Raw genomic sequence first — 12,748 nt, 5'->3', positions numbered from 1 at the left:
AAAAAACAAACAAAATAGACAAAGTACTGGTCAATCTAATTAAAAAAAAAGGAAAGAGGAAAACCAAATTAACAGTATCATAAATGAAAAGGGAGACCTCAATTCCAATGAAAAGGAAATTAAGACACTCATTAAAAACTATTTTACCCAGTTATATGGCAATAAATATGCCAATCTAGGTGATATGGATAAATATTTACAAAAATATAAATTGCCTAGATTAGCGGAAGAAGAAATCGAATAGTTAAATGATCCCATATCAGAAAAAGAAATTGAACAAGCCATCAAAGAACTCCCTAAGAAAAAATCCCCAGGGCCTGATGGATTCACCAGTGAATTCTATCAAACATTCAGAGAACAGTTAATCCCAATATTATACAATCTATTTGACATAATAAGCAGACAGTTCTACCAAATTCCTTTTATGACACAAATATGGTACTGATTCCAAAGCCAGGTAGGTCAAAAACAGAGAAAGAAAACTATAGAACAATCTCCTTAATGAGCATATATGCAATCATCTAAAATAGAATACTATCAAAAAGACTCCAGCAAGTCATCACAAGGGTTTTTTTTCATTATGATCAGGTGGGATTTATACTAGGGATGCAGGGCTGGTTCAATATTAGGAAAACCATCCACATAATTGACCATATCAATAAGCAAACCAACAAAAATCACATGATTATCTCAATAGATGTAAAAAAAAGCCTTTGACAACATACAACATCCATTCCTATTAAAAACACTAGAAAGTATAGGAATAGAAGGTCTTTTCCTAAAATTAATAAACAGTATTTATCTAAAATCATCAGCAAACATCATTGGCAATGGGGATAAACTTGAAGCCTTCCCAATAAGATCAGGAGTGAAACAAGGATGCCCATTATCATCTCTATTATTTAACATTATACTAGAAACACTAGTTGTAGCGATTAGAGAAGAAAAAGAAATTGAAGGTATTTAAATAGGCAATGAGGAGACCAAACTATCACTCTTTGTGGATGATATGATGGCCTATTTAAAGAGTCCTACAGAATCAACTAAAAAGCTAGTGGACAATAACTTTCAACAACTTTAGCAAAGTTGTGTGAATTTTAGATTTTCTCCACCCTGATTAAATCTTTAAAATCCTAACAAACAGGAATATCTACACCCCTACTTAAGGATTAAGTGTTGAGGAGGATGGCCTATGACAGATATGTTAGCAAATGACAGATAAGAAACAACTGACAGACTGATGGGCTGTCCTAAGTCAAGCTTTTTACTGAATTAGAAAAAAACATAACAAAGTTCATTTGGAAGAACAAAAGATCAAGGATCAAGGATATCCAGGGAAATAATGAAAAAAAAAATAAAAAGGAAAGTGGCCTGGCAATCCCAGATCTAAAACTATACTACAAAGCAATGGTTTTCAAAATAATGTTACTGTCTGAGAGACAGAAAAGAGGATCAGTGGAATAGACTTGGGGTAAGTGACTTTAGCAAGACAGTTTTTGATAAGCCCAAAGATCCTATCTTTTGGGACCAAAATCCACTATTTGATAAAAACTGATGGGAAAATTGGAAGACAGTATGGGAGAGATTAAGCTTGGATCAACGCCTCACACCCTACACAAAGATAAAGTGAGAATGGGTGAATGATTTGAATATAAAGAAGGAAACTCTAAGTAAATTAGTTGAACACAGAATAGCATACATGTCAGATATTTGAGAAAGGAAAGATTTTTAAAATACAAAGATTATAAATTGGGGGAAACTGAGGCAGTAGAAATTAGTTTCTCTCTGCAAGGACTATTATTTTTAGAGGTTTATTTAAGATAAGGAATTTAGGAAAATGCAAGTAAGAAAGGCATGTGCTAGGTGGGCCAAGAGGCCCAATTCAATTTCACTCACATCATGAGAGACATCTGCTTGCCAGCGGAGACATGAAGAGAAGAGACCCCGCCCTAGGCAGAGACCCTTTAAATAATTAATAATTTGCTCTCAGCCCAGGTGAGAATTCAGTGAGATTACAAAGCATTCTGGGGAAATGGAGGAATGACTTCTGGGGATTGAAGTCCTGGATTCAAGTCTCCATTTTTATATTTCTCCGTGTAATCATTTTTGGAAAAAAAATTTTTTTCCCCAAAAGGATCATGAAAACATAATCAACGTAAAAATTACAATAATTTGAGGATAAGAGAAAGAGAAAAAAACAATAATTGCTGGACACATTGACAAAAAAGCCAGTTAGGGGGCAGTCCCCTTTTGCATGAAAGTATACATACAAATAAATATTCAATCAACCACACCCAAAGTTCATTTTTGTGCAGCTTGTTGTCTGGAGGCTTCTTCATGCTATCTTCTCCAACAGTTCAGTTTCTGGATTCAGGGAAGTAGCATCTTTCTTTATCTAAAATTCTTCTCAAAAGGAATTTAAACTTTGCAATTTAAAATAATGATATTTTCTACATTTCCCCATGTTGTGGGTGATTGAAGAATACAGGATCACTTAGCAATGCATGGTTGAAGTATAAGGTATATGAAATCAATTGGCAAGTGAAATTAAAAAGACATCAGAAAAATCCAAATAAAAAGAAAATACTGGATGAAAATATAGACTAAAAGTCTTATGTGTAAAAATTCTAAGTTAAAGAAAAATAAATCTATAACAGGTCCTTGAATCAGGGCCCAATCAAAATGATCTAAGCAATGATGCATTTACCCAGTCAGTAGTCAGGACTACAGAAAGGTACCACACTATAAAAGGCAGAAAATGGGACCAGATTATAGGGGCCAAGGTTTCGGGGATACTCGTCTGTGAGTATTTTCAGAGTGAGTGTGGGGAAAGCCAATGTCTAGCAATGTTAAATACAGTAACCTTGAGTCTTCACACTAGGTTCAAAACCTTTGCATTGTCCTAGAAGTGCATCAATCAATCCCGGATTGGGTTTTCTTTGGCCCTGTGCAATGGGTCTTTTGTGTATATCTTGTCCTGGAATCAGACAGAATCATTAAGCAAAATCCCATAATTTTAAAAATAATTAGTGGCATAATTTTTATAGTCTCTAGCTTTTGGGGCATGCATTGACAAATGTATTTTAAACTTATAGTACTGAAAAGTCAAAAAGTTAAAGAAAATGTTAATGCTGGTGATGTATTTCAAATATAAAAAGGAGAGAAAAAAAATTTTAAAAAACCTGAAATAGTATATTGCACATGCAAGAAAAATATAATAATAAAAGAGCTTTAAAAATTCAAAAATATAGTTTATAATCATTGACATTCTGTGTCAGCTAAGGAAATATAGAATACAAGGCTTTCTCACCAAAAGTGAGATCCATTTCCTCTTCATATCTGGCCACGATCCACTGTAAGTATAAGCAAATGAATTGAGCAAGGTAACAGCCCTTCCAGCCCAGCTACTGTTGCCTGTAATCTGGACCTGTTTGATTGAAATCACCCACCTGGTCCCGGTCCTGCCCACCCCGGCTGCCCACTCTGGCTCTGGCTCCTGTTCCTGGCCTCTCTGTTCTCACCTGGTGCCCACTCTCCTGGACCTGCCTGCCTATGTTCCTGCCTGCCTGTTTCTGCGCCCCAGACCCATGCGTGCAACCCCAGCCAGCTCATCATCAAAAACCAGCTGGTAACAAATGGGGGTATTGAACACGTGGGTGGATGGTAGGAGGGGAGAGAGACAAGAGAGAAAGAAGAAATTTTTTTTCAAGCAGGAACTTAAAAACATGGCTATTTTACAAGGATATTTTTTAATTGCATTGACCCTTTTATTGACTTCACCTGCCTGTCAGGGAGGATATTCAGCTCTGTACAACCTTTTAGCTAACTTTGCGGAGGCATCTGGGTGTCTCAGTGGACTGAGAGCTAGGCCTAGAGATGGGAGGACTTTGGTTGTAATCTGGCCTGAGACACTTTGTGGCCATGTGGCCCTGAGCAGATAGCTTGGACCTCATTGCCTACTCCTTATCAATTTGCCTTTGGACAATAGACATCTAAATGGATAAAAAACCCAAGGAACTTTAAAAAGACTGGAGGTTATATATTTTAAGGCATTTCAGACTCCAATGGTTTATAAAAAATCTTTGTATTCTATTGCATTTTATTGATTGCTTTGATTAAGGTTTAACTTTGTGATTTTAAATTCATACATTACTGCATTTAATATTATTCTGTTATACTGAATCATTTTAATGTACTGAGTTTTAAATACTGTTATATTCTGTTGCTTTTCCCCTATAACTATATTGAACAAACATCATTGTAATTAAGCCCATATATGAAAAAACAGCCTTTCTAGTTTGACTTTGTAAATTGTCACATAGAGGATAGATGGACTTCATCAGAACTGGTTATAATTGTATTAATAACCTTTGGAAAATTTAATTGAATCAAGAAAGTCCAAAGCGGATGGCTGCTGGCAGGAACTGATCAAGATGGTTTTCTAAAAAAGCATCTTGGAGAAACGTGGCTTGAAAAAAAATTTCTAGGAAGTAGCTATTAAAGGCTGAACTAAAGATCAGTAAAGAAAAGAATCAGAAGATTGAGAGTATTTCATTTTTCTGACGTGATAAGCCAAACTGTAAAGATTAAAAATTGGGGGAAACTGAGGCAGTAGAAATTAGTTTCTCTCTGCAAAGAGTATTATATTTCTGGAGGTTTATTTAAAATAAGGAATTTAGGAAAATACAAGTAAGAAAGGCACGTGCTAGGTGGGCTGAGAGGCCCAATTCAATTTCACTTACTAGCTGAGACAGGAAGAGAAGAGACCCAGCCCTAGGTGGAGACCCTTTAAATAATAATTTGCTCTCGGCCCAGGTGGGAATTCAGTGAGATTACAAAACATTCTGGGGAATGAAGTCCTGGATTCAAGTCTCCATTTTTACAAAACCAAGCAAGAGTTAGAAAAAATCACAAACAGTAAAATAAATAATTTTGATTACATTATTAAAAAGGTTTTGTACAAACAAAACCAACACAACCATAATTAGAAGGGAAGTAACAAATTGGGGAATAATCTTCATTACAAAAACCTCTGACAAAGGTCTAATTACTCAAATTTATAAAGTGCTAAATCAGTTGTACAAAAAATAAAGCCAATTGAGCAAGGGACATGACTAGGCAATTTTCAGTCAAAGAAATCAAAACTATTAATAAGCACATGAAAAAATGTTCTAAATCTCTTATAATCAGAGAGATGCAAATCAGAACTACTCTGAGGTATCACATCAACCTAGCAGATTGTCTAACATGACAACAATGGAAAGTAATGAATGCTGGAGGGGATGTGGTAAAGTTTAGACATTAATGCATTGCTCATGGAGTTGTGAATTGAACCAACCATTCTGGTGGGCAATTTGGAACTATGCCCAAAGGGCAATAAAAGATTGTCTTCCCTTTGATCCAGACATAGCACTGCTGGGTTTGTACCCCAAGGAGATAATAAGGAAAAAGACTTGTACAAGAATATTAATAACTGTGCTCTTTGTAGTGACAAAAAATTGGAAAATGAGGGGATGCATTTCAATTGGGGAATGGCTGAACAAATTGTGGTATATGTTGGTGATGGAATACTATTGTGCTCAAAGAAATAAAAATCTGGAGGAATTCCATGTGTCAAATGTTTTTATGATGGAGACTGAAATTTAATATATGTGGTCGCCAGTTTCTAAATCTCAAATGAATTACTAAAGTTAAATTAATTGATGGTAGTTTATTTACCATAGAGAGAAGATATTAAGTAATGAGAGAGAGAGAGAGAGAGAGAGAGAGAGAGAGAGAGAGAGAGAGAGAGAGAGAGAGAAGAGAGAGAGAGAAAACTCCTACTTCCTCTGAGCCAGTTAGAAATTTCTAAGCCCCAGACAGAGGAAGAGAGTCTCAAGAGGATGGGCCTTTCCTGGAGGCTTCAGGCCTCCAGAAAGGCAGGGTCAGTAAGTCGGCCTTTCACTCACCAAAGATGACCAATTATATGAAAAGAAGTCTGGGTGTCTGTTTTTAGGTTGCTCCTCAGGTGTCTGTCTCCTGTCTCTCCTCCAAGTCCTCCTCCAAGTCAGAGATTCTTCATCCAACTCAAAATTTGAATTTAATATATCTCTTCTTCTGGCCTTTCATCCTCTTTTTAAAGAATTTTTTCTCTTGTGTCATGTCCCCTAAATTTCATGTCTACCAATCACAGCAGATACTTTTCTCCAGGACTGCCCACTCTTTAGTTTGCACCTTCTTTGGTTAGATTATATCTTTTTTGGTTACTTAACAGCTTTTTTTGGTAAGTTCACCTTTTGTAGTTACTTAACATCTTTTTGTGGTTAAAATAGGTAGATGTACTTAAAATACTAAGTTATCACCTTTTTGTAGATTAAAATCTAAAATTAGATTGTGGATTACAATTTTAGCTTCAGTATAAAGAAAGAGCTAAGTACCTTGATTGTTACAATCAGGAGATTATAATTTTATCTTTACAATAAAAGAAAAGCTAAATATCTTCATTGTTACAATCAGGAGATAGCTTAATCCAATCTTCACACATGTGAACTGGAATGACCTCCAGGAATTGATGCAGAGTAAAGGAGCAGAACCAGGAGAATATTGTACACAGAGACTAATACACTGTGGTACAATTGAATGTGAGGGACTTCTTCATTAGTGGCATTGCAGTGATCCTGAACAGCCCATAGGGATCTATGAGAAAGAACACTATCCACATTCAGAAGAAAAACTACGGGAGTAGAAACACCATAGAAAAACAACTGCTTGCTTACATGGGTTGAGGGGATATGAGAAATAGACTCTAAATGAACATCCTAGTGCAAATATCAACAACATGGAAATAAGTTCTGATCAAGGACACACATAATACCCAGTGGAATTGCGCATTGGCTATGGGAACTGTTAGATTTAAAATAGTTTTGAGTGTTAAATAGTTGTAGATAAGAGAGTGGGAGCCATAACCTGTGATAATTAAAATGTTTGGGAGCAAGGGAAATATATATATCAATTATGACCGCTGAAATATGTTTTCTACTGTGTCTTGGTTTTATATAAATATAAGATGTTCGCCAGGGAATATATTCCCAATTTATGAATATGCCCAAGCCAACTGGGTTTTATAGAGAAATTTAATTTATAATACACTGATTAATCAATAGAAAAGAGAGAAAATAAGAAAGGAATAAGAATGAATAAATCAGTCAGTTGGTTTTATCACTCACCCAAGATCTCTCTAGGTAAGGCTTCTCATGCCAACCTCAGGCTCCACCTTCAAGAGAGCCTCCTTTCAAGAAATGTTTCCAGAGAATTCTCCTCCTTCAGAGCCAGCCTTCTCTCCTGGTCCTCCCACAGAGCAACCTCCTCAGTCCTCCTTCAGAGCCACCTTGCTCAGAACAAAACCTCTCAGAGCAAAAAACTCTCCTCCCTCTGTCCTCAGACCCCGCTATCTTTAAGGAATCCATCTAAGTTCCCTGCCCTCAGTTCTCACATCTACCAATCACTGTCAATGTCTCCTCTGTGCCAATGGTGGCTCTAGTTTAACCCAGGACCACCCAGAGGTCTGTGGCTTTGCACATGTCTGTTGAAGGTCATATTCTCAAATAATTAAATCTTGATCTATGCTGCAGCCCTTCCTAAATCCTGTTACTCTAAGTAGGGTGGAGATTGTATTTTCCAAGACCTGGTTCTGTCATTCCAAGTATCTCTATTGTATCAATTCTAAAATCAATCATGACTCAAAGAACTTCCTGTTCTATCCTTAAGCATAGGTCAAAGCCCTTTCCATTGTTTAGCAAAAGGTTTCTGTCCTAAAGTAGTCTTAAGTAGGGAGGAGAAGGATCCTCCCATGCCAAGGGGTTTCACATTCCAATAGAGTTCTTACTATCAGTAGGAAATTTTGATATCTGTTGGTAATGGAATACTATTGTGCTGAAAGGAATAATGAACTGGAAGAATTACTTGTAAACTGGTACAAACTCCCAGAATTGATGCTGAGTGAATGGAGCAGAACCAGGAGACCATTATACCCAGAGATTGATACACTGTGGTACAACTGAATGCAATGGACTTCTCTACTTCTAGCAATACAATGATCCAGGACAATTCTGAGGGAATTATGAGAAAGAATGCTATTCACATCAAGAGAAAGAACTGTGGGAGTAGAAACACAGAAGAAAAACAACTGGTTGATTACATGGTTTGATGGGGATATGATTGGGCATGTAAACTCTAAAAGATAACCCTAGTATAAATATTAACAATATTGAAATAGGTCTTTATCAATGACACATGTAAAGCCCAGTGGAATTGCTTATTGGTACAGGAAAGGGGCTGGTGGAGAGGAGGGAAAGAACATGATTCATGTAAACATGGAAAAAATATCCTTAATTAATTAAATAAATAAACTGAAATACTTAAATAAACCAAAACTATTAATAAGCACATGAAAATGTATTCTAAATCTCTCATAATTAGAGAATTGCAAATCAGAACAACTTTGATGTGTCACCTCACACCTAGCAGATTGGCCTGAATGACAGCAAAGTCAGCTACCCTAGTGCAAATATTAACAATATGGAAATAGGCTTTAAACAATGATACATGTAAAACCCAGTGGAATTGCTCATCGGCTCTGGGAGGGCCAAGGGAGGAGGGGCAGGGAAAGAACATGAATCATATCACCATGGGAAAATATTCTAAATTCATTCATTAAATAAAATTAATTATTTTTTTTAAAAACAATGAATTACCTAGTAACTTGTAAGAAAAGAAAGAATTACATTTAGTGTTGAACCTCACCTGAGATGTTGGAGATAAATAGTTAATTCTTCTTGATTTAAAAGTAGCCTACAAATCTCTTGAAACTTGAAGGAGTTAATTCATTTTGCAAAATATGGAACTTCATTCCAGCAATAGTAAGTCAGTCAGTAAATAAGCATTTCTTAATTTTTTGTTTTGTGCTAGGCACCATAATAAGTGCTAGTGAGAACAAAAAAGAGAAAGATAGTCCTTGACCTCATAAAACTCTTAGTTTATTGAGGAATAAATATGCAAACAGGTACATACAGGATAAATAGGACATAATTAGAGGAGGGAAGGCACTGGAATTCAGAGATAGTAATTTATGGCTTCCTGTATAAAATAGGATTTTAGCTGAGATTCCGAAAAAGACAGGGAAGCCAATAAGTTGATATGATGAGGGAAAGTGTTTCAGGAATGGGGTGGTGGGGGGTCAACCAAAGAAAATGCCCTGTCCAGAGTTGAGATGGTTCATTTGTGAAAGTCAGGAAGCCAGCGTTTTTGAGTTAAAACATTATGTGGCAATGATTAAGGTGTGAGATGTCTGAAAAGGTAGGCGATAGTCACAGTGTGGAAGGCTTTGAGTAATGTTTGTACTTTTAAAAACCTGGATAATGATACAATTAACCTTTTTTTCATTTTTGTTTCATAAGATACTTCTTTATTGATTCAAGAGACACTCTTTTTCTTCATTGCAACCAACTAGATGTTAAAAATTAAGTATCATTCATCAAAAGAGAAAAATTTTTTGAGGAGCAAAATTGTCAGAGAATCAGTGTTATGATGTTAAAAATGAAATGGTTGCCAACTCAAAAACTAATATTCTCTCCAAATCATCACTAGTAACAAGTCTACATTGCATACTTTTTGATTTTAGGGATCTCATTTTCTTTTTCAAATATTCATTGATATTTTTCCCATTTCTATTTCTCATTCCAATTTTCATTCAGTGATCAAACTGTTCTTCAGGTGTTATTGATTAATGCAGTCTTTTTAATGACAATTTTTTTTATACCAGAAGATATTCTCAGTTTCTCCTAAGCTGTGCTACTGAAATCATTGAAAATATATTGAGAGAGACAATTAGGCTTGTAATTATTCTGTGATAGTAGTAGTTTGATTGATAATATCTTGATCTTCAAGTCAGAAAGACCTGAATTCACATCCAGCCTTTGACACTTGTTAGTTGATCAAGTTTTTTAACCTCAGACAACAAAGAAGGTTCTCACACTAAGAAATATCACAGTTTCTTTTCAAATTCACTTAAGTTTTCTGAAAACAGATGGAATTGGACAGTCTGAAAATGTTTTATCATGTACATTCATCTTGACTTATTATAAATGAAGCTAATCAGAATTCTTCAATATTAAAGAATAACATAGCATAAACATTTCAAGTTCTGGAAAAAAGCATTCGAGACAATTACAATTTTCTTTGACATATTCACTAGGACCATTCATTTCTATTTTTTACTGGAGAATAAGTTAACTACTCCAGAATCCCAACTCAAGCTTCAATATAGTTCAAGGGAGAGGATGCTAATTGTAACAAATACATAAGCAAAGGATTGATTCCCATAAAATATTGGAGAATACCATTGGGGGGGGGGCTTTTTGTTTCTCTTTTGTTTTTTTAATGCTAGAAAAAAAAACCAAATTCAGTAGAAAGTATAGCTATTCACAGAGGTTAGATCCCATAGGGTTGTATCATAGCCCAAAACTGCCAATACCATTTATTTGTGGGATAAACATCTGTGCTTTGCAGTATAATTGGGGGTACAAGTGCAATGTAAGTTCTGTTTAGTTTGCAACTCCGATTGTTTTTCCCCCATACTGTTTGTGTTAATTGCCCCTTTGTGGATGGGTTCCATATTCTCGAAGCCTTATAGTGTGGAACTGAATTTGTGCTGTGCTGCTCTCAAACACACCTGCAAGAGGTTTGAATAGCTTTAAAAGCTGAAGATGCTTCCCTAACTCCCTGTTGCACGACAGCCATGGCTACCTGAGGTACCATCACAAAAGATAATTTAATAATAGCTATGATGATGCGGGCACCTGAAATTCCATCTGGCAGTTTATAGTGGTCGAATGCTTAGAGACATTTTTATAATCTTGGCTAATGTAGTTAGTTGCACAAGTATATGGACAAGCTGCAGTACCAACATGGAGATGGCAGGGAAAACCTACAGTGTTAGTTGTACTAGTTAATTCCTACTGAATTACAGCTTGGCAAATGCTTTGACAAATTATGACCTGTTTCGTACCACCCCCTGAATCTTTCTCTTAAAGTTTAAATTTAGGTTAGATTAAAACTACATGAATAGAGAATGGGGGAAGAGGAGTTGCTTCACTAATTACAAAACTGAGAAATATGTCTGTATAAATATATATGTCTATATAATTGTTGTAACAATCGTATCATCCAAAAAAAAGAAAAAAATAAAATTTTAACTATGCAAAGAATTTCATAGTTCCTTGAAGTTTCTCAAACAATTTATTGCTTGTGTATTCTCTGAATATTAAATGCAGGTGCCTGTATAACCATATGTACATATCAATGTATATATAGGCATATATATGAATGGATATATATTCATACATATCTATATCTATAAGCTCTATCTTAGTATTTAGCCTTATGAGCCATGTGATCTTGAACAAGTCATTTAACCTCTATAAGCTTTAGTTTCATCATCTGCTAAATGAGCATAAAGCTAACCATTATCTACATGGAGTTGTCATTAGAACTTATTTATTTTATTTGAACAAAATACATTCATTTATTAAACACTCATTATGTGCAAAGTACTATGCTAAGCACTGTAGATGCAAACAAAGATAAAAAAGTCCCTGATTCCCAGGCCCTCATGTTCTAATGGGAGAGTCAATACATGAGGTTTCATTTATAAGAGTTGTAAGACAGGAGCAACTAAGTGATGCAGGGGACTGGTCCTGGAGTCAGAAAGCTTTGAATTCCACTCTGTTCTTAGACACGTACTAGCTGTGTGACTCTGAGCAAGTCACATAATACCTGTTTGTCTCAGTTTCCTAATCTATAAATGAGATATAATAATAGCAACTACCTCTCAGTGTGGTTGTAAAGATCAGATGAGATGATAATAATGAAATGCTTAGCAGAGTAATCTGGTACATAGTAAGTATAATAGAAATGTTACTTGTAATCATCATTATTATTTATTTTTAAGGAATGGTATAATAATGCTAAGGGTGCAGTGGTAAAGGAATAGGTAATTTATCTTTATTATCATTTTTGTTGATAAAATCATGTAATCTTCTAATACTGAGCCATTTGACAATTCCAAGGATTTTTGTGATACTTTATTCTCCAAGTTTTCAGAACTGTGACAACTGAGGACCAGAGGCCATTGTATTTGAACGATTGTTTAGTTGTAACTGAGGGGTTCAATCTTTCAGAATAGAGAGAGAGAGAGATAGAGTAGAGAACCTCCCTTCTCAAAGTGGGGTTCAGGGGAGACAGCTGGTGTTTAGGGTTGGCTCAGAGAGAGAAGAGGGGGTTTGACAATTTTCTCTCTTCTGCCTTCCCTCCTTAGCTAAGGCTTCTCTCCCAGATTCGCTCTTGTCCCTCTTGTTCCCCCTCCATTACTCGAGACCAAAGGATCTCCCCTTGATCTGTTCACTCATACACAGCTTGGGGAAAAGTTAACTATTTTGATGTCAACTCAATCAAGGTAATACAAAGGGATAACTAGCAGGGAAAGAATGGGAGAGTAAACTGGGTCCCTGTCTCTATCTAAAGCCCTTTTCCCTCCCTCCTCGTGTTTGGGGGGAACTCAAGCCTTGGCAGCCTGAGCCCCCTGAGAGAAAGTCAGGTTGACTCACCCTGGGTTTGGCTCCTTGACCACAGTTCAGACTCAGGGCAACAGGAGCTGAAGTAAAGTTGGACAGAGATTTAAAATGCCTTTTTTCATGTTTCCTCTTCAATAGTC

This window comes from Monodelphis domestica, chromosome 3 (assembly GCF_027887165.1).
Source record: "Monodelphis domestica isolate mMonDom1 chromosome 3, mMonDom1.pri, whole genome shotgun sequence".
Taxonomy (NCBI): Eukaryota; Metazoa; Chordata; class Mammalia; order Didelphimorphia; family Didelphidae; genus Monodelphis; species Monodelphis domestica.
This window is presented reverse-complemented; position numbering follows the sequence as displayed.